Below are 25,715 nucleotides of genomic sequence, written 5' to 3'. Positions count from 1 at the left end.
ATAACCAACAAGGACCTACTGTATAGCACAGGAACTATATGCAATATCTTCTAAGAACATATAATGGATAAGAATCTTAAAAAGAACATATATATGCATATATATAACTAAATCACTTTGCTGTACACCTGAAACTAACACAGCATTGTAAATCAACTATATTTCAATAAAAATTATAAAATTAAAAAGGGAAAACAAAACTTATAAAATAAAGTACCTAAGGCAGAAAGAGGTACATGTAAAGTGCTCAGTATTTGAAATAGTTGCCTTTCCTATTCTGTGGCTTTCACTGACATGCTAACCTTAATCATCTGATCATGGTAGTAACTGTATTATTAACTTTTTGTACCATATAACACATTCCTGGACTACACAGCTACCATTTTTAAGTGAATGCTAAACATTCTTTTAATTCCCTGCTGCAACTTTCTGAAATTCTTCTCTTGCTCTTACATGTGGGATATCTTACTAATGATTATTTTTCCTTTACATTCAATACAACCTCATTCTGTGGCAAACTCTATTCACCATTGTACAATATTTATATTACTCTATCATGACATTCAGGAGACATCAATCGGTTAACATCATGGCAATTTTGCTCATAAGAAGAAGTTAAGGAGTGTTATTAGCTGTGGCAGAAACAGTGGTAGCCCCAAGTATTTTGTCCACTCCCCTTCATCTGTCAGACCCCTACAATTAGGAGCAGTCATGCAATAAATTCTGGCTGATTGTCCATGGATGGAAGTGCCACCAAATACTTCTGAAGCACAGGAAGTGCCTCAGAAGCACTGCAGAGCACTCAGGTTCTTATCAGCTGCTGCTACACCTGACCACGTGCAGACGAGATGGTGGGTTCCCATCAGCTTGACTTCCTGGGTGACCGTGTAGAGCACAGCCCCACCAGCTCTCAAGTGTGAGGCATGTGTTATGAGAAAGAAATCAACTGTTTTTGTGTTAAGCCATGGAGATTTTGTTAAGTTATATTATCATGAAAAGAAAACCAGTTTTGAATAATAAAAGGCCCCCCCCAAAGCTAGAAATTTTTAAAGCCACCAACAGCCTAATTACTCCTTGTGTTAATAAATTTGGAAACCTTGAAGGTGCTTGTTATTGAGAATTAAGATATCCTGTAGTAACGTTTACTAAATGGTGTCCCTTAGAACACTAATTCTTGGGTATAATAGATACTATATGTAAAAAATTGGTCTGCTGGAGAAATATTTGGGAAATACTGCAAACTAAATAGCCCCCTTGAAGAGTCACTAAACATATAAGCATAATATATGTTCCAAGACACCAATATTTCTTTAATCCAATTTTCTAAATGTAAGCATGGAAGACAGTGTTTTCTATTAAAAATTTGGGGTATCCAAGTGAAATAAAATCTATATTCACACAGAAACCTGAATGTAATGTTTATAACAGCTTTTTTCTTCTGTAACCACCAAACACTGGAAACAACCAAGTGTTCCTCCCCTGGGAAATGGATAAACCAACTGTGGTCTATCCACACCATGAAAGAGCACTCAGCCACAGAAAGGAAAAAAGTGCTGATACACCCAACAATATGGGTAAACTTCAGATGTGTTACGCTAAGTGAAAGAAGCCATTCTCAAGAGGCCACATACTGTATAACAACATCCACTTGCATGACATCCTAGAAGAGCAAAAAATACAAGCATAGCGAACAGATCTGGGTTCACCGGGTTAGCACTGGGGCGGGCTGGGGGGGTGGGGGGCACAAAGAAATTACACGGGTGCTGGAAATTTTCTGCATGCTGTCTGTGCACGAGACTGTAAGAACCTAGTCTATGCATGTGTAAAAATTCATCAAACTGTATACCAAAAAAGTGATTTTAACTGTACGTAAATGTGAAATGTTTAATTCTTATCAAAAAACTTAAAATACTAAAAAAAATATTTGGGGTGGTAACTTACAGAATTCCAGTTTGGAAAAGCCAGCATGAGGAAATGTTTAGTACTTCTTTTCAACAGGGCTGCTAAGTGATAGAGGGACTATGCATCTTTCATATATTTCAGGAGCTCCAGATAAATGGGTACAATATAAGGAAGATAAAGAAGATACATGTTGGCTCAAAAAAGAACCCTCTTTACTCCCTAAGAAAATGCTTGGATGGAAATTAATGAGGACAACCCTCAACTTCTGCTGGCAGCAGTCAAGTTCCAAACTAGAATAGATTATTTGTGGGAGTGCCTAAGGCACCTGAACCTTAACTTCCTAGTCATGACAAAAATTTCCTGTTACATATAAAATTTTGAAGCAGGTGAGCAAAGGGAAGTACAAGGTGCAACACACAAAAACACACATGTGCATGAATACACGTGCATATGTACATACATGGATACATATGAGTGTGAGTTTACATAGGTATGTGTATATAGATAAGATCATAAAAATGACTTCTTCCCCCTTCTTGTAGAGAGTTAAGTCAGCTTTGCAAAAGTTCAAGTCAAGATTAGGTCTGCCAACATTTTCAGCAGGCCCATGAAATTTACATATTAATCTGGCCCTGCCCACATGAGAGCTATCCATATATACAAAAGTGCTCTCTCTTTAATCTGTCTTTTACACACAGCTCCTACTGCGGCTTCTATAAAACATGTGGATAAGTTTATTTTATATCTTTAATGCAGTAGGTTTACTTTCATTCTGTGGTTTGATTCATTAAACTACATCGTTTAAGTCTAAATTTTAATGACCCTGATAGTCTACATTTCATCTTTAATGGTGTCCTTTAAATTTTCTTTTAAAGGTGATATCAGTAACCTCCATTTTAATCACTCAAGCTTTCACTGGCATTACCATACCCTGCTATGTCTTGTGCATTCAATATTCTCTTCTTAAATTATGTACATATGTTTTTATTTTTACCCTTGCATGTGAAGACCCTGCTCACGATACAAAGCAGGTATAACCTCCCATTGGTGTAATATTTCTATTAATGAACAAAGCAGCGATTGAAGAAATATGTTTGCTTATGTATATATGCACACAGACACACAATCATGTGTATTATGTATGTGCATAAATACCTGTGTGTAAATCTCTATGTTTAGTTACCCAAAGGATTAAAGTGATGAAACATATTTTACCTTATGGTTTTACACTGGTAACTAATGTTTTGAGATACTTTACAGTGTATGTGTACAGGGTATGTGTTACAGGTCTTTAGAATGAATTTTATTTGTTTTATTTAATCTCAAAATAATTCTATTACTTGCCACTTACAGAATGCTGTCATTGTTCATTCCTTCTTTGTTGTATATAGATATCATTTTCTTTTCTAATATCAGGTTATTTAAAATTGTTATTCAATGTGTACAAATGTCTTGAAAACAATATGTAAAGTTGGTATTGATCAAGAACTCGTTTATATATATATACATTTTTTCTTTTAGAATAGAGTATAGGTTCCTCAGTCAGTCTATCTGGGTTTCAGTCCTTTTGCAAATATTAGCTGTGTGACCTCAACTAGTTCTCTAAAGAACATAGTAAGTGGTATGATAGGTCAATGAGATAACATATATGAAACACTTATTTGGACAAATGGCAGATAGTAAGGTCCCAATACATATTCACTCTGTTACTGTATCATCACTGTAATTTATAGGTCTTTGCTTACCCATGTAATTCATAGGTCTTTGTTAGAATTGCAATGCATATAATATTAAAATTCTTTTCATTTGCTGGACTGTAAAAAAAGAAATGAATCTCTTTATAGACTTTATCTACTACATAGAATCTATTGGGTTGGCCCAAAAGTTCATTCGGGTTTCTCTGCAAGATGTATGGAAAAAAACAAACAGAGCACACTATGACATAAATCACAGCAAGATCCTTTTTGACCCACCTCCTAGAGAAATGGAAATAAAAAGAAAAATTTAAAAAATGGGACCTAATGAAACTTAAAAGCTTTTGCACAGCAAAGGAAACCATAAACAAGACCAAAAGACAACCCTCAGAAAGGGAGAAAATATTTGCAAATGAAGCAACTGACAAAGGATTAATCTCCAAAATTTACAAGCAGCTCATGCAGCTCAATATCAAAAAAACAAGCAATCCAACCCAAAAATGGGCAGAAGACCTAAATAGACATTTCTCCAAAGAAGATATACAGATTGCCAACAAACACATGGAAGAATGCTCAACATCAGTAATCATTAGAGAAATACAAATCATATCTACAATGAGATATCATCTCACACTGGTCAGAATGGCCATCATCAAAAAATCTAGAAACAATAAATGCTGGAGAGGGTGTGGAGAAAAGGGAACCGTTTTGCACTGTTGGTGGGAATGTAAATTGATACAGCCACTATGGAGAACAGTATGGAGGTTCCTTAAAAAACTAAAAATAGAACTACCATACGACCCAGCAATCCCACTCCTGGGCATATACCCTGAGAAAACCAAAATTCAAAAAGAGTCATGTACCACAATGTTCATTGCAGCTCTATTTACAATAGCCAGGACATGGAAGCAACCTAAGTGTCCATCATCAGATGAATGGATAAAGAAGATGTGGCACATATATACAATGGAATATTACTCAGCAATAAAAAGAAACGAAATAGAGTTATTTGTAGTGATGTGGATGGACCTAGAGTCTGTCATACAGAGTGAAGTAAGTCAGAAAGAGAAAAATAAATACCGTATGCTAACACATATATATAGAATCCAAAAAAAAAAATGGTCATGAAGAACGTAGGGGCAAGATGGGAATAAAGACACAGACCTACTAGAGAATGGACTTGAGGATATGGGAAGGGGGAAGGGTACGCTGGGACAAAGTGAGAGAGTGGCATGGACTTATATACACTACCAAACCTAAAATAGATAGCTAATGGGAAGCAGCCGCATAGCACAGGGAGATCAGCTCGGTGCTTTGTGACCACCTAGAGGGGTGGGATAGCGAGGGTGGGAGGGAGGGAGACGCAAGAGGGAAGAGATATGGGAACATATATATATGTATAACTGATTCACTTTGTTATAAAGCAGAAACTAACACATCATTGTAAAGCAATTACACTCCAATAAAGATGTTTAAAAAAAAAAAAGATGTTACGGAAAAACCCGAACGAACTTTTGGGCCAACCCAATACATAGAGCTTTACGTTTTAAAATTTAAATCTACCATATGACTTGGTTTTCAGCTTAACGCTTGTAGTTATTCTCTTTGACAAAAGAGGAAATCAGGAATATGATGACTGTGTGCTGCCCAGTTCACAAAACCCATTATTATTAATAAAGCTGTGGTCAGAACTTGGGCCATGTGATTCTTCTTCTAGAACTCTTATTATGTATCTGTCATCTGCTACTCAAATATGTTGGGATATTTACAATTACTCAACTTACTCTTTTACCTCCTTTACTTCACAAGTGTTAAATTCCATGAATCAGCTTATCTAGAAATAATGTTATAAAGGATTTTCTGAAACCATACAAATGCTAGACGAAAGTTTGTTCACTATTTTTCATATTCTTGGAGAAAGCCTTTCAAAACATGACACAATACTTAAAAGGAATTACTGTGAAAATTAATGGCATAAAACTTGAAAATTTCAGTAATTTATAAAAATACAATAAAAATAAACTCTGAAATAGTCAAAAAATTTTTTACTTGTCAACTGTAAGAAGGCTAGCTACTTCTTTACTAATTAATAAGGAAAGGATAAACCCACAAGGGGAAAAAAGATATTATCATTAATATTTTAAAATGTAAATGCCAATATAATTAAGAAAATACGTTAAACTTCACTTAATTAAATATTTACCAATAAATGCTAAAAACTTAAAGTGCAGTATAAACCAGTGTGAGTGATGGATGGAGAGAGGCATTTTCACACATTGTTGTTTACCTGTATGAACTGAAATTTGGTAAAACTCTCCCTATCAAAAAAAAGTACATACTTTCAACCCAGAAATTTCACTTTCTGCTTACTAGTGCCCAAGCACATAAACAAAACTATACAGGCATGAATTTTTAGCATTGTTTTTGTAAGATCAGAGAACTAGAAAAATCAAAAGTTTCATTAAAAATGATACTGGTCATTTAAAAGACTACTACATTTATTATGGACTATTTTTTAATAATGGAAAAAAAGAGAGTTAACACTATCAATGATATGAGAATATCTCCAAGGTACTTGATATTAAAAGAGGCAAGTTGCAGAAAGTATGATTCAGTGTATGTAATAGTCCATACACATATGTATATAAGTTTAAAATTCTTAAAATTAATGGAGGGTATGAGGACACATCTGACATCAGTCACTTCTGAGGAACAGAACTGGTGGTTGAACAAGACTTCTCATTTTATACCTCTAAACAGATAAAACTATCTCCCCTCCCATGAAGCCAACATTCTAGTAGATGCAGAGACAGGACAAAAAAAATAGGTCAAATATATGTCTGATAGAGAGACATAATCTCCAGGAGCTATAGCAAAGAGAGAAAAGGGGAAAGGGACCTATGGAAAGGGAAGCACTTTGTTGCCTCATAATCAGGCCCCTGTCAAGTGTTGCACATAGCTCACCTCAATTAATTCCTATTATGATTCTCTTATTTAGTTTTCTCCATTTTCTGATTAAGAAAATATGAATAAGTAGTTATTTAACTCCTAATCCCCAATCAATGTAACTAGTGTTGGTAACATCAGGAGTCACTTATGTCTGTCTGTTTCCAAATTCTAAGTGGTCTTTCAGAAAAAAAAGAAGAGCTCCCAAAGCACTGTGCCTAAGCTGACTTTAGCACGTTGACAGTTTTAGCTTTCACTCCACTGAATTTGTCTAGTGCTCTAGTGGATTTACATAAGGCAAGGTATACCCTCATAAAAAATATCCTTTCAAAATATTGCACATACACAATCTTTTTAAAGTGGAAACCCCAACATACATTAGAAATGGGTACAGCATTTTTCTGCCTTATTGCTCAAGCTGAATGTTTTGCTCAAAATGTAAATATATGGTTGCAGACTATACATAGCTCTGCATTTTCCGGGTCTTGTGTGCTAAGCTACTAAGGAACTGTTGTCTATGGGACTGAACACTTAACAGCTGCCTTTGGGAATGTAAATTTGATTCTTTGGGCTGCTCACGGGAGGGTGTGACATTTTCCTCTTCAGAGACAGAGGACTGGATGGCATTAGGCCATTGATTAAATAGTGATCCAAGTAAATTCAGTGTCAACTTATGCATCTATTTTACATGCATTTTCTTCTGAATCACCTTTCTCTAATAGTCTTCATATTTTCATTATCATTTAACTATCCTTTCAATATGTTTAAGATATGCTGTTTAAAATGGCATCTGAACTCCTGTGTTGGTGGGCTGTTTCTGAATTGTCACACTGGAGGGTCTGCATATGTGTATTTGTGAGAATTAAGGCTGAGAAGGAAATGTATCAAAGCAGATTAAATACAATAAAATAGACATTCTTAATCAAAATAATTATTAAATTAGCCTTTATACTACCTTTTTTACTAATACAACAAAGATAAAAGGTCACAGATATAAGGAAATCATCTTTTTAGATTACCTAAAATGTCCATAAGTTACTCTTCTTAAATGAAAAGCATAATGAGATTACACAGGTCATTTCTACTTTATCATAATTAAGTGGTCTGACATTGGAAAAAAGAATCTCAATATACCTAAAATTTTTTTTATAACTTATTAATTTTACAATAAATGTGTCATTCAAAATACTCTGGAAAAATAATGCAATGCTTGAGGAAGAAGAGTGCTTTGGATTCCTTTCCAGTTGTACTGCACAGCTAGCAAATTGCACAGCTAGCAAATGAGGATCCAACACATGCCCAGAAGGGACAGCACAAGCAATCCAATGAGGACTGGTTTAAATATGACCTAATGAACTAAATGTATTTCTGCCTGTTACTGTTAGGTTGTCTTTCAAGGCTGACTTAGAGGTATTTATTCAGCTGGTCAGAATAAATACAGAAATATCAATTCAAATAAATTCAGAAATATCTATTCAATCTATCTGGTCTATTGTGTCATTCAGAGCTTCTGTTTCCTTATTTATGTTCATTTTGGATGATCTGTCCATTGGTGTAAGTGAGGTGTAAAGTCCCCCACTATTACTGTGTTACTGTTGATTTCCTCTTTTACAGCTGTTTGCAGTTGCCTTATGTATTGAGGTGCTCCTATTTTGGGTACATATACATTTATAATTGTTGTATCTTCTTCTTGGATTGATCCCTTGATCATTGTGTCATGTCCTTCCTTGTCTCTTGTAACATTCTTTATTTTAAAGTCTATTTTATCTGATATGAGTATTGCTACTCCAGCTTTCTTTTGATTTCTATTTGCATGGAATATCTTTTTCCATACCCTCACTTTCAGTTTGTATGTGTCCCTAGGTCTGAAGTGGGTCTCTTGTAGACAGCATATATATGGGTCTTCTTTTTGTGTCCATTCAGCAAGCCTGTGTCTTTTGGTTGGAGCATTTAATCCATTCACGTTTAAGGTAATTATCAATATGTATCTTCCTATGACCATTTTCTTAATTGTTTTGGGTTTGTTTTTGTAGGTCCTTTTCTTCTCTTGTGTTTCTTGCCTAGAGAAGTTCCTTTAGCATTTGTTGTAGAGCTGGTTTAGTGGTGCTGAATTCTTTTAGCTTTTCTTTAGCTTTTGTCTGTAAAGCTTTTGATCCCTTGAATCTGAATGGGATCCTTGCTGGGGTAGAGTACTCTTGGTTGTAGATCCTTCCCTTTCATCACTTTAAGTGTATCATGTCACTCCCTTCTGGCTTGTAGCGTTTCTGCTGACAAATCAGCTGTTATGGGAGTTTCCTTGTATGTTATTTGTCATTCTTCCCTTGCTGCTTTCAATAATTTTTCTTTGTCTTTAATTTTTGCCAATTTGATTACTATGTGTCTCAGCATGTTTCTACTTGTGTTTACCCTGTATGGGACTTGCTGTGCTTCCTGAACTTGGTTGGCTATTTCCTTTCCCATGTTAGGGAAGTTTCTGACTATAATCTCTTCATATATTTTCTCTGTTCCTTTCTCTGTCTATTCTCCTTCTGGGACCCCTATAATGAGAATGTTGTTGTGTTTAATATTGTCCCAGAAGTTTCTTAGGCTGTCTTCATTTCTTTTCATGCTTTTTTCTTTATTCTGTTCCGCAGCAGTGAGTTCCACCATTCTGTCTTCCAGGTCACTTAGCCGTTCTTCTGCCTCAGGTATTCTGCTATTGATTTCTTCTAGTATAGTTTTAATTTCAGTTATTGTATTGTACATCTCTGTTTGTTTGTTACTTAATTCTTCTGGGTATTTGTTAAAACATTTCTTGCATCTTCTCGATCTTTGCCTCCATTCTTTTTTTGAGGTCCTGGATCATCTTCACTATCATTATTCTGAATTCTTTTTCTGGAAGGTTGCCTATATCCCCTTCATTTAGTTGTTTTTCTGGGGTTTTATCTTGTTCCTTCATCTGGTACATAGCCCTCTGCCTTTTCATATTGTCTATCTTTCTGTGAATGTGGTTTTTGTTCCACAGGCTGCAGGATTGTCATTCTTCTTGCTTCTGCTGTCTGCCCTCTGGTGGATGAGGCTATCTAAGAGGTTTGTGCAAGTTTCCTGATGGGAGGGACTGGTGGTGGGTAGAGCTGACTCTTGCTCTGGTGGGCAGAGCTCAGTTAAACTTTAATCCACTTGTCTGCTGATAGATGGGGCTGGGTTCCCTCCCTGTTGGTTGTTTGGCCTGAGGCAACCCAACACTGGAGTCTACCTGGGCTCTTTGTTGGGTATAATGACAGACTCTGGGAGGGCTCATGCCAAGGAGTACTTGCCAGAACTTCTGCTGCCAGTGTCCTTGTCCCCACGGTGAGCCACAGCCACCTCCTGCCTCTGCAGGAGACCCTCCAATACTATCTATCTATCCAATACAGATAGATAGGTCTCATTCATTCTCCCCTGGGGTCACTGCTCCTTCCAATGGATCCCGATGCGCACACTTTGTGTGTGCCCTCCAAGAGTAGACTTTGTCTCCCCCAGTCCTGTCAAAGTCCTGCAATCAAATCCCACTAGCCTTCAAAGTCTGATTCTCTAGGAATTCCTCCTCCAGTTGCCAGATCCCTAGGTTGGGAAGCCTGATGTGGGGCTCAGAACCTTCACTCCAGTGGGTGGACTTCTGTGGTATAAGTGTTCTCCAGTCTGTGAGTCACCCACCCAGCAGTTATGGGATTTGATTTACTGTGATTGCACCCCTCCTACCATCTCATTGTGGCTTCTCCTTTGTCTTTGGCTGTGGGGTATCTTTTTCGGTGAGTTCCAGTGTCTTCCTGTCGATTACTATCCAGCAGCTAGTTGTGATTCTGGTGTTCTCACAAGAGGGAGTGAGAGCACATCCTTCTACTCCGCCATCTTGGTTCAGGGCCCATCCAAAACAAGTTTTAAGTTGTTATATTTGAAAAACTTAATTTAGTGATGTATATTATTGTTTTATATTATAGATATCTATAAACTTTTTTCTATTACATATTTTTACCTCCATATATTCTGATAGGTTGGAAACGCACAAGTATATTAAAAGGATTATGGTAAGTTCAAGAAAAAAAATGTGTTGGAGATCTCCTAATCTAGTTATTTAAACATTTTCCACAGAGCCCTTGGGTTCTGTGGGGATGACTCAGGGCCCAAATGAGATGTGACTGGAAGGGGAATGGGCCATAGTTCCCACTTTGACCACAATAGCTGTTCTTTTAACTATCTTTACATATTGGGATCACATGTAAAATACGTACTAGTCTAATGACCTTCTGTTTCCACATGATGAAGCACAACCAGATTTAAATGACTGATTTAACTAGCTTGGATGTGTATCTGCATTTTACTCATGTCTAGGGAATCATGGCTTTATAAACACACCTAGATATCGTGTAAAGTAAGAGTGTGAAAAGGAACTTAATTAATTTTGAAAGCTAAATTTCACCACTCATATTCAACCTGTTGTTGTGTTAATTACACTCAAAACTCTAAAACTGAGTTTTATGGGCAGATACTGTATTTATTAGGTGAGGAAGATTGAGTTTCAAAAGAATAATAGTGTGTGGCTAGTGGAAAACAGAGGTGTCTGATCTGGTTCCCTATTCTAAGGAAAAATGGAAAGAAGACTTATGGATAGAATAGGAAATTTGTGATACTCACTCATGAGTTAGAAAATGTCATCCAGGTCTTGGCATTCATTTATGGTACAAGTATGTATTCTTGTAATCTGAAACTGTTTTAAAGTTTCGTAGTTCACATCCCAGGAAATTTTACCTCTGGGTGATGGCTTTTATTTTTTTTAATTTTTTTTAACTAGTTTATTTTTGGCTGTTTTGGGTCTTCATTGCTGCATGCGGGTTTCTCTAGTTGCAGCGAGCGGGGGCTACTTTTCATTGCGGTGCACAGGCTTCTCATTGCGGTGGCTTCTCTTGTTGTGGAGCATGGGCTCTATGTGCGCGGGCTTCAGTAGCTGTGGCACGCAGGCTCAGTAGTTGTAGCGCATGGGCTTAGCTGCTCCATGGCATGTGCGATCTTCCCGGACCAGGGATCGAACCCATGTCCCCTGCATTGGCAGGCAGATTCTTAACCAAAGAGCCATCAGGGAAGTCCCTGGGTGATGCCTTTTCTAGGTGGAGTTTCCCAGGGAACACAGCACTATCCACACATGGGAATAATTACAGATTCCCTGGGAACTTTCTCTGTTGTTCTGAACTATGTATTGGAGATGTTTTTTAGAGCTCAGCCTCAGTTCCTACCACCAGTGCAACATAGTGCAAAGGCATACTGCTCATTCTAGAAACACTATGTAGATATGACAACAAAAAAAGAAACAGAAAAATTCTATTCTTCCTTCTTTCAAAGAAAGCCCACATGTAGATATACTCACGAATTCTACAAAAGAAATAGAATTTATGATCTATGAACTGATAGGATACAGCTGATATCCCTAAAGACTCAAGAAAAGTATGTGATTAGTGATATCTTAAAACATACTTTTTACTTTCTCTACTTGACATGTCTTAATAATTAATTTTCTTTCCAGCACCTTTGTTTTCTAAATTTAAGTACTTTAAACAAGCAGTAAATTACTACAGACATCAATATCTTGTCTATTTCTATGAAGAAGAAACAATAAAGAAAAAAGTTTAATCTAAAATTAGCAAATAAAATAAATTTTAATATGTAAGAGGCTGCATTGTTAAGAAAACCAAGTAAGCAAGAAAAAATTTTACTTGCTATAAATAACTGCATTTGAGAGAAAAGTGGGGACAAACGACATGTTTTGGTTTTTTTTGTTTGAAGATAAACATAAATGGAAAAGCTGTTGAATAGGATGTGCTGAGTAATCTGAACTTTCTTCTTATGTACTCAGTACATGCCTTACATAATGTGTTTGTCCCTCTTTTGCTTCAGGTGAATAAAACTACAGGTGACCCTTGAACAAAACAGGTTGAAACTTCAAGAGTCCATTTTTATGCAGATTTTTTCAATAAAAACTACAGTACTGCCCAATCCACAATGGGTGGTTGGTTGAATCCATGCAGAACCACAGATAAGGAAGGCTGACTATATAGTCATAATGTGGTTTTTCCACTGTGTACAGGGTCCGTGCCTATAACCCCTCTGTGCTTTTCAAGGGTCAACTGTATTTATAATTTTGTAGTATGAAGCATAAGGTTAAAGTATGATTATGATAGCAATACTTATTCATGGTGACAAGGCACTGAAGCATAATAAATGTACCCAAGTACGGTAATCACTCCCTTATCCATGGGTGTCATGGGGTACCTTCCAAGACTTTCAGCATGGCCCTGAAACCATGGATAGCACCAAACCCTAAGCAGTACCCCTTATTTAAGATTTTGCTTTGGACAGTTTTAGTTGCCCTCAGTTGACCTTATGTGACTGTGGGTAACTGAAACCACAGAAAGCAAAGCTGCTGATAAAGCAGGACTACACTCATGTGAAATATGTTCCTTATTCTTAGAGGGAAAAACATGGAAACTTACATCAAGGTAACAAAAGTGAGTCATGCAGTTAAAAACTTGAAAAAGTAGATAAACTCAATCTTTTTCTGTTGAAAATATCAGTACACATGTGCAGGAATGTTAGAGTAACTCTTGTATCATTGCTTATGCATCATCCAGAGTTAGACTAGGAACTGCCTAACCATGCGATTCAACACAATAAATTATTGACACTTCTGTTTTCTGATGAACTTGACTCAACAGCAGTGGGCTGTGTACACTATGTCACTTTAGTTTTAACTTTAAAGCAGACAGAGTCTAGGCAGTACGCAGGTCTGCCCATGATTTGATGTCTCTCAGCTCAGGGTTCTTAGAAGTCATAATAATGAGTTTTCAGGTTTAAAGAGGGAGGCACTGAAGAACGTGTTGCCCCCTGGGTTCTCCAGTGGACTTTCTTGGGACTCTTTGCCCCTTGGGACTCTTCCCTATAGTCCATGGGGATGCTTGAATAAAGGAGAATGATTCTGGTAAAGGTCAGATAGATTGTCAACTAGGTGATGGCATAGAATCCGAAAAGTAGCAAATATACACACGTATATCCATTTTAGCAACAACCAAATTATAATTTTTAAATCATTTTATATTCCATCTGTCAGAACTGCAAAGGACATCGGGGTCTCAGGGTTGCCACCACTGTTGTAATCATAGTCACTCTGCTTGGTCTTCCGTGTAAGAATTTGAGTGAAGAGCCAGTTCAGCTGCTTAAATTAAAAACTACAGATCTCATCTTAGCATCTTGTGTTACACATGAGGAATTTGAGGTATAGAGCCATTAAGTGGTAGCATATCAGGCTTTGGTTTCATCTTCAGTCTACCAGTCTCAATTACACCAGGTTGGATCCCTTTATTTTAATGACCACCTTAGGTACAACTTGCAGGTGAAAACTGGGGAATGTTCTATGAAATGGGCATTCAGTAAAATATTACTTGATAAGCTCCCCTGAATATGATCACTTGTATACAGTACAGGACACCTGGGTGACATTCTCTACTTAGCAATTACAATGATCGTTTAAAAGATTATGTTCCACGAAAATTTTCAGGTGCTGTACAATTATCTACCTGAGAATATCTAGTCATTATTATCAGGTTTACATAACTTGTTCCATCGCATTATGACAACCCTGGCCAAAGCCATAGGAGGTAGCCTGTTATTCTTCACCCTCCACCCCCAAGCAATTAATAAAAAGCCCACCCTACTTGCTCAGTGACACATAAAATTCCACAGGAAAAATAAGTCACTTGTTTAGGCTTGTGAGTTTTTCACTTACAATGGAAAAAAAAAAAACATGTGACACTCATGACTATTCAAGGTTCTTAGCCACCAGGACCTCAGTGTGAATCAGTTTGTTTATCCTGACTTACAGTGAAACAGGTAAAGGGAAATCCTAATAGATAAAAAGAGTAAAATATTAATAAATTGCCATGAAAATTTTTATAACATTTGTCTTTCTGCATTTTGGGGAAAATCTAATTTCCCTTATTTTCTTAGCTATGCTGGTAATAATTCTGAAAAACTAAGTGGTTCCTAAAGTGGAAAGAAATACTAATAAATTCATAAGAGTGGTGTTTCTACCACAACAAAGCTATGGAGGGAAAATCTGAGACCATAACAAAATATAATTTTTATTACTATATTTACAAGGTTGACAAAAATATTATGTGTGCCTCTTTTTTGTCTATAGCCTCCATTCTGTTGGCATTTTTGTTTCTCCTGGCCAGGGGCATTTTGAAGTAGGGAATATTTGATTAAAAGCTACAAAGCACAATCTGCTTATCAATGTCAGGTCAACTCCATTTTAAAAAAATCCTGTTGCAACCAAAATAGCTCAAATGAGTATATTTTCAAATATTAGAATAATAAATTCTTTGTTACAATAGGATCTACTCATTCCATTAAAAGTTTTCTTGCCATCTTTGTGAAATAAGCATATATCATATAAAGATACCAAAGATAAGATTGACTAGGTGAAATACATACTGACACCATCTGGTTGATTTTAACAGAATTGTCATTAATCAGTTGTCCATGACAAAGTGAACAATACTGCACTAGAATATGTTAAAATATATATATTTGAGATTAGTAAGAAAACAAGGCCTATCACAGAAACTAGGCATCCACTACCTTAAATATTTTCTTCACCATTTATCCCCTAGGCCTATATTGTCCCTCCCTCCTCTCCTCTCCTCACAGGTAACCACTAGTTTGTTGTCTATATCTATGAGCCTGCTGCTTTTTTGTTTTCACTACTTTGTTGTATATTTTAGATTCCACATATAAGTGATATCATACAGTATTTGCCTTTTCCATCTGTCTTATTTCACTTAACACAATGCCCTCCAAGTCCATCTATATCACTGCAAATAGCTAAAAAAATTCTCATGGCTGTGTATTTATTCCTTTGTGAAAATATACCACTTCTTTATCCATTCATCTGTTGATGGACACTGAAGATGCTTCCGTATCTTGGCAACTGAAAACAATGCAGCTATGAATACTAGGATGCACGTATCTTTTCACATTAGTGTTTTTGTTTTTTTCACATATATAGCCAGGAGTGGAATTTCTGAGTCATATGGTAGTTCTATTTTCAGTTTTTTTGCGAAACCTCCACACTATTTTCCACAGTGGCTGCACCAATTTACATTACTACCAACAATGAATCAGGGTTCCCTTTTCTCCACATCCTCGCCAACATTTCTTATTTGCCATGTTTTTAATTATAGCCATTCTGACAAGTGTGAGTGATATCTCATTGTGGTTTTGATTTGTATTTTCCTAATGATTAGCAATGTTATATATCTTGTCATGTGCCCATTGGCCATCTGATATCCTCTTTTAAAAATGTCTAGTAAGTTCTTCTGCCCATTTTTAAAATAGGTTGTTAGGTTTGGGTTTTCTTTTGATGTTGAGTTGTATGAGATGTTTATATATTTTTGATATTAACCTCTTATCCATGGTCATAGCATTTACAAATATTTTCTTCCATTCAGTAAGTTGTCTTTTTGTGTTGTCAATCTTTCCTTTGTTCTGCAAAAGCTTCTAAGTTTCATTAGGTCCCATTTGTTTATTTTTGCTTCTATTTCCTTTGCTTTTTGAGACAGAGCTAAAAAAATATTGCTGCGATTTATGTCACAGAGCGTTCTGCCTGTTTTCCTCTAGGAGTTTTATGATATCCAGTTTTAAATTTAGGTCTTTAATCCATTTTGAGTGTATTTTTGTATATGGTATGAGGGAGTGTTTAGTTTCATTGATTCTCATGAGGTTGTCCAGCTTTTGCAACACAACTTGCTGAAGAGAATGTCTTTTCTCCATTGTATGTTCTTGTCTCCTTTGTTGAAGTTTAATTGATCATAGGTATGGGTTTATTTCTGGGCTCCCTATTCTGCTCCATTGATCTATGTATCTGTTTTTGTGCTAATACAATACTGTTTTGATTACTGTAACTTTGTATAATTCTCTGAAGTCAGGAAGCTTGATTCCTCTAGCTCCATTTTTTTTTTCTCAAGATTGTTTTGGTTATTTGGTGTCTTTTGTGTTTCCATAGAGATTTTAAAATTATTTATTCTAGTTTGTGGAAAATGCCATTGGTATTTTGATAGGGATTGCACCAAATCTCTAGTTTGCCTTAGGTGGTATTCTCATTTTAATAATATTAATTCATCCAATCCATGAACACAGTATATCTTTGCATCTGTTTGTGTTGTCTTTAATTTCTTTCATCAGTGTCGTATAGTTTTCCAAGTACAGGTCTGTTACCTCCTTAGGTAGGTTTATTTCTAGGTACTACATTCTTTTTGACTCAGTGGTAAATGGGATTGTTTCCTTAATTTCTCTTTCTGATAGTTCATTGTTAGTGTATAGAAATGCAACAGATGTCTATATTAATTTTGTATCCTGCAAGTTTTGTATCCTGCAAGTTTACTGTATTCATTGATGAACTTTAGTAGTTTTCTGGTGGCATATTTAGGATTTTCTATGTATAATATATGTAATTTGCAAACAGTGACAGTTTTACTTCTTCCTTTCCAATTTAGATTCCTTTTATTTCTTTTTCTTCTCTGATTGGTGAGGCTAGGACTTCCAAAACCATGTTGAAGAAAAGTGGAAAGAGTGTACATCCTTGTCTTGTTCCTTATCTTAGAGGAAATACTTTCAGCTTCTCACCATTGAGTATGATGTTAGCTGTGGTTTGTTATGCATGGCCTTCATTATGCTGAGGTAGGTTACCTCTGTGCCCACCTCCTGGAGAATTTTTATCATAAATGGATGTTGAGTTTTATCAAAAGCTTTTTCTGCATCTATTAAGATGATCATATGGTTTTTATTCTTCATTTTGTTAATGTGGTGTATCACACTGTTTGATTTGCAGATACTGAAAAATCCTTCCATCCCTGGAATAAATCCCACTTGATCATGATGTATGATCCTTTTAACATATTGTTGGATTTGGTTTGCTAACATATTGTTAAGAATTTTTGCATCTATGTTCATCAGTGATATTGGCTTTTAGTTTTCTTTTTCTGTACTATGTCTGATTTTGGTATCAGGATGACACTGGCCTCGTAGAATGAGTTCGAAAGTATTCCTTCCTTTGCAATTTTTTGGAATAGTTTCAGAAGGATAGGTGTCAGTTATTCTCTAAATATTTAGTAGAATTCACCTGTAAAACCATCTGATCCTGTACTTTTATTTATTCGGAGTTTTAAAATTACTGATGGAATTTCATTACTCATAATTGGTCTGTTCATATTTTCTATTTCTTCCTGGTTCAGTCTTGGGAGACTGTATCTTAGAACTTGTCCATTTCTTAGTCTAGCTTGTCCATTTTACTGGCACACAGTTATTCATAGTAGTCTCTTATGATCTTTTGTACATCTGTGGTGTCAGTTATAACTTCTGCTTTTTCATTTCTGATTTTACTGATTTGGGTTATTTCTTTTTTTTCTTGATGAGTCTGGCTAAAGCTTTATCAAGTTTGTTTATCTTTTCAAAGAACCAGCTTTTAGTTTTATTGATTTTTTTTTAGTTTCTATTTCATTTTTGTCTGCTCTGATGTTTATGATTTCTTTCTTTCTACTAACTGCAGGTTTCCTTTTGTTCTTCTTTCTCTAGTTCCTTTAGGTGTAAGTTAAGATTGTTTTACTGAGATTTTTCTTGTTTCCTGAGGTAAACTTGTATTATAGGAAACTTCTCTCTTAGAACTGCCTTTGCTGCAAAGCACTGGTTTTGGATCATCATGTTTCATTTTCATTTCTCTCTAGGTAATTTTTGATTTCCTCTTTGATTTCTTTAGTGATCCATTGGTTGTTTAGTAACATATTGTTTAGCCTCCACGTGTTTTGTTTTGTTTTGTTGCAGTTTTTTTCTTGCAGTTTATTTCAAGTCTCATTGCACTGTGGTCAGAAAAGGTGCTTAATATAATTTCAATTTTCTTAAGTTTACCAAGGCTTCTTTTGTGGCCTAGCATGTGATCTGTCCTGGAGAATGTTCCAGGTGCACTTGGAATGAATGTGTATTCTGCTGCTCTCAAGTGGAATGTTCCATATAATCAATTAAGTCCATTTGGCCTAATGTGTCACTTAAGGCCAGTGTTTCCTTACTGATTTTATATGTGGATGATTTATATGATGTAAGAGGGGTGTTAAAAATCCTCTACTATTATTATGTTATTGTCAATTTCTCCTTTTATGTCCATTATTATGCACCTTATATGTTTAGGTGCTCCTATTTTGGGTGCATATATATTTACAAGGATTATATCTTCTTCTTGGTTTGATCCCTTGATCATTATGGAGTGTCTTTCTCCATCTCTTATAACTGTCTTTATTTTAAAATCTATTTTGTCTTATATAAGTATTGCTACTCTGGCTTTCTTTTGAATTCCATTTGCATGGAATACCTTTTTCCACCCCTCACTTTCAGTCTGTGTCTTTAGATCTGAAGTGAGTCTCTTGTTCACAGCATATTTATGGGTCTGCTTTTGTATCCATTCAGCCATTCTGTCTTTTGGTTTGAGCATTTAGTCCATTTACATTCCATGTCATTACTGATATTTATTTATATTGATATTTATGTTCTTATTGCCATTTTATTTATATTTTTGGATTTGTTTTTGTAGGTCTTTTTTTTTCCCTTCCTCTTTTGTTCTCTTGTAATTTGATGGCTATCTTTAGTGTTATGATTTATTCCATTTTCTTTTTTGTGTGTATATATATTATACACTTTTGATTTGTGGTTACCATGTGGTTTTTGTATAGCAGTCTATATATACATGCATGATTGTTTTAAGTTGTTGATCTCAATTTCAAATGCATTTTTAAAAACCTGCATTTGTACCCTCCTCCTCTCATGATGACTTTTTGATATTATATTTTAATCTAGTTACTTTTTGTATTCCTTAACTGCTTATTATTAATTGCTTTTAATTATGTCCAAACTGTATATTGATATGCTTTTGAATAAGAAATAAGTAACTGTATTTTGTGGGAGTATATTTATAAAAGTAGTTGCACTCTGGTTAATATTCAGAAAAGTAAAATGATATTTCTTATACATAACTTAAACATAATTGTGTTTAATACTGATACAGGAATATTTGGCAAAACTGGTAAAAAATAATTTTTTGTTTGCTAAACTGCTTTTTAAAATGTGTAATAATATGTGATTGTCTTATAAATATTGATATTTCCTATTGATGAAGTTTTATACTTGACTCTTAAAAATATTTTCAGAAATGATATATAGGACATACCCCAGTATATGCATAATAAGTTGACTATAGTTTTAACTAAAAATAAAATGACTTGGTATATAGACTTTGCACAACAAGCCAAAATTTATCTCAATCCTAGTTCTTTCTAATTCAGCTTCACACTCACCAACTTTAATTGATAAAGAGACAGAAAACTAGGATAAGGAGTAGCAGATCTGCTGAAGTCCTAAACCAGGGATGGAAAATTCAAATTTCAAGTGGCTTCAAGGGTTTGAAGACAAACTTAACAAAAAATTTTGAAAATGCCAAGAATAAGATAAAGTGAAGAGAGGGACTACTGGAATTTAAAAGTGTGTGCCCTGCCTAAAGGCATGTGTGTTCATTTTCTAAACCTAATGCTGGCCAAATAAAACATATCTGAGTGCTTGCCTCAGCTCTCAGCGTGGTTCAGATGTCAATGGTCTAGATGTTAGTAAGCACAGTGCACACTGGAGAACAAGAACTGGTTCATAAAATGGGCTAGACTACCAACTCACACTGCAATTTCTGTTCCTGCCAAGACCATTATCTGTCTCATCCATGTTTGACAAATAAATATGTAGATTTAATTTCAAATCAAGTTTCTTAGGACAAGAAGTTATTATTTTCCAATCCTTTGTTTTTGTTGCTTAGCTAAAATGCTTATGTTTTACAGTTTAAATAAATTGTCTCATTGTACCATTACAAAACATTACATTGTCTCAGTATAAAAGACAGAAAAATAGGACATTTTAAGGTACACTTTCTATACTTGCCTGCTATATTGGCTTAGTAATGATATAGTAATTTCTATCTTTTCTGTTACTAACAGATTGCCTATCTTCAACTGCATACATTTAATTGAAAAAAATATTATAAGTTGAATGCCATCTCCTTCCTTGGAATTGCCAGATTTCTTGATACCATTTTTTATACAGTTCAACAGAGACATACAGGTGATGGTGAGGTGATGGTTATCTAATGGTGTGACAGAGAATTGTCATTGCTCAACACACTTCTTATTCTATAAACTGTGCTTCCCTTCTGAATTTTCTGTGTAGAGAGAACAGGGTCAGTTCTAACACACAGACTATAACTTATATTATGGAAAAGTTTTCAGAATAGAAAAGTCACAACAATCTTCCAGTGCATAGCATTTTACATTAAGACTATTTTTTTCTGATACATAATTGATGATCAATAGCTGAATAGTGAACAACTATTTTTTTATTATTAAACAATATTATACATATAGATTCTGTTAGATGGCAGGAGAGGTGCTACCATCTATTTTAATTGTTTAATACTTATCTCTAAATTCACAATGGCTAATCCTGAGGAAATAAGAGTTTTCAGACATCAGAAAGTTGCTTTTGTATAGAGGCTAAGAGAGAATAAAATAAATATTTATCTCAATAAATATAAGTTTTAACTGGGGAAAAGCAAATTGTAAAAACATATAGAGACCTATGAAACTCTATAATTGAATTCTAAAGTATAGAATATGGAAAAATAAATGTTATTTAGAAAGAGAACTTTCTCAGAGTACTCAATAACTTCAGGAAGAAGGAGAGACTTGAGTTGCATTTTGAAGAATAAAACTTTGAGTGTCCAAAGTAGACTGCAGTAAAAGTGTCAAAGAACTGGTTAATACGATGGATAAAGTTGTAGAAATGCAACTAAATGTGATGAGGGAAGGAACAATGTAGAAAATGTGCCAGAAATACAGGATTAACAAGAGAGATGATTAGAAAGACATCATGTGGTAAGATTTAGGTAGTTTTGAACATTACGCAGAAGACTTTAATTAATGACATGATAGACAATAGTAGTTGGTGTATGTTTTCTGGTAGGGGTTAGATATAACAAAATCTGCATTTAGAGATTGATATCAAATATGCTATATACTAATATACTATATACTAAATAATTAATTTAGTGTTATTTAGTGTTACTAAGAGCTGCATATATACTAATTCATTTAATCTTCACAAGTATCTATGAGAAGGTACTATTATTTTACAGTCACAAGACCTTAAATCAACTTGCCAACTCACCTAGCCAAAAAGAGGACGAGTCAGTTTCCAAACCTAAGCAATATGAAAGGAGGGACTTGCTGATTTACACAGCTTTGTACTCTGTAATTCTACAATAGAAAGTGTTGGAAAGTGAGGAGACCGAAAACGGGAAACACCAATATAGGACATGACCACTTTCAAGGAGAATTTAAGACTCCCTTTAGAAAGATCTTTGCACAGTCTTCACATAACAAAAAGGCACTCTGGTCTAGTGTGATGGAGTACATAGAACTGATGGGTGATAGGATGCAGTGGGATAGAGGGACTAAACAGGGAGAGAGAGGAGTAAAAAGAACAAACTGCAAAATGTCCAACTGAGTTACTGATAGAACTGTATACCTTAGGAGAAATAGAGAGAGGTTTTATAAGTGATTTGATATGAACATCAGTGTATACATCAAAGATCAGAGCTCAGATTTAATCTTTACTATAGAGATTACAGATAAAACTAAACAGTAGATTTGCTTTCTAAAGAGTTTGAATGTAGAGACAAAGGACTGAGAAATTAGCACACATCTCTGAGTTATGTGTAATCCCAGAGAACAAAGTGTCTTACCCCTGCCTCAGCAGCACTTAGGTTACTGCTGTTATTTTTACAAATGTATACAAGTTTCAGTACTGAGCAGATTTTGTTTACCACTGAAATCATTGCAGATTACTTGCTTCATTTTATGGACTAATACCAAACTGAGAACGTTATTACCTGTATAAATGTGCCATTAAAAAAGAAGAATTAAATTGCTTAATTTTAAAAGATCAGAAAATCATCTCATGTTGTTATCTAATTTTTAAAGTATAGAGTTGGGACTCTATGATGCCCTCTCATTCTAAAAGATGGCACCTTGACACTGGCAGTTGGGATAGCCTAAAATGGTCCATATATTTTACTTCATATATTTTACTTCATATATATATGTATTTCTTTACTCCTTATTTCCAAGGAATGTTTTTTTAGGGACTTCGTGATTTTTATGCATTGTATGTGAAAATTTCTTTACCAGTATTTTAGACTATGATTCCTACTAGATTTGTATGGACCCAGCAGGTTTTTGCAATCTTGCTAGATAAACTAAAAGTCAATGGTATGAGCTATCACGAATGTGGAAAGTAGAAACTACCAAAGGACTTCAGAAAAAGGACAAAGAAGGGAATTAAAGATTTCTTTCTCTCAACATGCACAGACATACACACACACGAGAAAATTTTTTGAACATGGGAAAACTGCTTGTAATTGGTCCAAATCAGAACAAATTTTAGTAGTGAGAGGAGAGGATGAATACTGTTTTCAGTATGTTTCTACTTTTTAAAGGAAGTTTTGATTTCACTAGATGGGGAGTAAATATTAAAATGATTAAATGACAGAAAAAGAAGTGTCATAAGATTTTACATGAGCTATTTCCACAGGACTGGTTTAGACAGTAATGTTAAGAACAAAGTAGTGAAAGCAATCTGGGAAGTAAATGAGATGAGAGTTCTCCCTAGAAAGGGTGGATAGAATTTGTATAATAATAGTAGCCAATGTTTATTGAATGCTTATTATATGTTAACACTATTCTCAGTGCTCACATTTATTAATTCTTATAACAACCTATGAGGATAAATATTTAATTACTCCATATTCTGCTTATTTTGACTTTCAAAAATACTAATTTTATACAGTTCAACCTAATATTAATATTTTTATTATACCCATTGTACAGATAAGGAAACAGAGGTACCAAGAAATTAAATAACCTGCCCAAGTTTAAATGGTCAGCATGTGACCAAATTGGGGATCAAACTCATAGCAACTAGTTTCATTGTTAACCACTTCACTCTAGGCTTTGAGTAAAGAAGCCAATGTATTTGATCCGGCTGGGACTAGGACAAGGAAATCTACTCAAAGATTAAAATCTGCTGTGTATGATTCTGTTTCTTGGAACTCTATAAGAGCCTTGAGAAATGGGATATATATATATTTTTACAAATGTATTCTATACACTTCACGCATAAGAAGATATTAAATAGTTACACTAAAGTTGACCATCATGTTGATGAGTACTGTTTTCCTGTAACAGCAATAATGAAGTGACCATGTGACTAGATAGAAGATACTATTCTCCCAAACATCTGCTTTCAAATTAATGTAGCAAAGAGAAGTTTCAAGGTAAATGGCTTTCAATGCAGCTGCAGACCATGCCACATAAGAGTCATCAGGCTGGAATCCAGTTATTACTAGGGCTGGATAATCTGAACATTTAAAGTCAGAGACACATACTGATGCACTTCTCAGGCAAGTGAGAGGATCTTAAATTATATTACTTTTTCTGTACACATATTTATCACCTTTGTACTTCAAATTTAGTGAAAGATGTGCAAAATAGACCAGATAGCCCAAGGTCAATTTAAAATCAAGGCCTCTTAAATTCACAAAGGACATAAAAACTTTTCCTCCTTTTAAAACTAAAGGAACTGGAGATAAAATTAGTCTTAGTACTCAAGTAGGCCAATACAATTTTCTAATACATACGGTAGTGTTACGATCAGAAGAAATTTATTTCTGTTCTGACTGCTTCAATATTTTTTTCTTTGTCTCTGAACAAATCATGGTATTATGGAAACTACACAAGATTGGAGTAAAAGGCCTGATTCTCCATTACCTACTACTAAATTATCATACAACACTGAATCAGACATCTGTTTCTCTAGGACCCACTTCAATCTGTAAAAAAAATGGATGGGGTTAGATGACCCTATCTCTAACAGCTGATAATTCATGCACTGATTTCAACTCTTTGTGTCTCAAATTTCCCATTAAAAAAAAAATATCTATCTATCTATCTATGTCTCCAGATGAACAAACAAGGCAAAATGATTCATGACATTTAGAAGAAAAAGCATGATACACTTATGATGCCTTTTGATATTAAATGCACAAGCATGATAGTTAGGGAGTTTTCTGTCCTGCCAAGTACATTCTATCACAGTGCCTTTTCAATATAAACATATACTGTGTTCCTCTCATTAAAAACTGAAATAAATATGTACCTTCAGAGGTACATGATAAACACTTAATATTGTATTAGTCCTTAAGATTCTATAGTGTGAGAGTAATCATGTGTATGTGTGTATGCTCATGTGTGTTTTCCCCTCATAAAGTCTCTTGAAATGGGTAAATTAACATAGCTTTCAGCTTCCATATAGATTTCAGCTATAACACTCTGATCATTTAGGGTAAACATCTTTACATTTAGAGGAATAGCAATAATACTTTATCTATGTGCAATTCTGTCTTAATTTTGGGCTTGCTATGGAAATAAGACATTTTAGGAGCAAATAAAAAGATTTCCAAGGACAATTGCTTGTAAAAATTAAGAAGGTCTCACATTGCTTTAGCAGCTCCAATGTACCCAGTGTAAAAGGATCGCAACAGCACAGGGTTTTGTAAAGGCATTATACCCAATGCCCTGTTCTTCTCTAAGGATTCCCCTTATTTTCTAAATTAAGCAATAAGTAAAGTATCCTGAAGACAGCTAACTCAATTTGAGTTCTACCAACTAAGTGCAGAGATGACAGAAACAAAAAAATTAGTAAAAACACGGTGTAAAAGAGGACCAGCCTAAGGGTCAGAGACTAGGATCCTCATCATGATTCTACTTCTAGGTATTTGCCTGGTTACCTTGGGCCAGACACCTGGTTTCTCAGAGCCTTAGCACGCTCTCCTAGAAAATGTGCTAATGTTCAATGTCCTTTCCTGATCCATCATTTCCTGATCCATCATTCTATGAATTGATGCTTGCAGGTGAAGGAAACAAAGAAATCAGATTGTCCCTGTGTTCATGGGTCTGATTAGGTTCA

General features: G+C 35.1%; 1 pseudogene; it reads left to right on the top strand.

Annotated features, from left to right (window-relative positions):
* The first annotated feature begins 741 nt into the window (after positions 1 to 741).
* Positions 742 to 25,715, top strand: part of LOC132524346 (platelet glycoprotein 4-like) — a 47,422-nt pseudogene continuing 22,448 nt past the window's right edge.

Source organism: Lagenorhynchus albirostris, chromosome 8 (assembly GCF_949774975.1).
Source record: "Lagenorhynchus albirostris chromosome 8, mLagAlb1.1, whole genome shotgun sequence".
Lineage (NCBI taxonomy): Eukaryota > Metazoa > Chordata > Mammalia > Artiodactyla > Delphinidae > Lagenorhynchus > Lagenorhynchus albirostris.
This window is presented reverse-complemented; position numbering and strand designations above follow the sequence as displayed.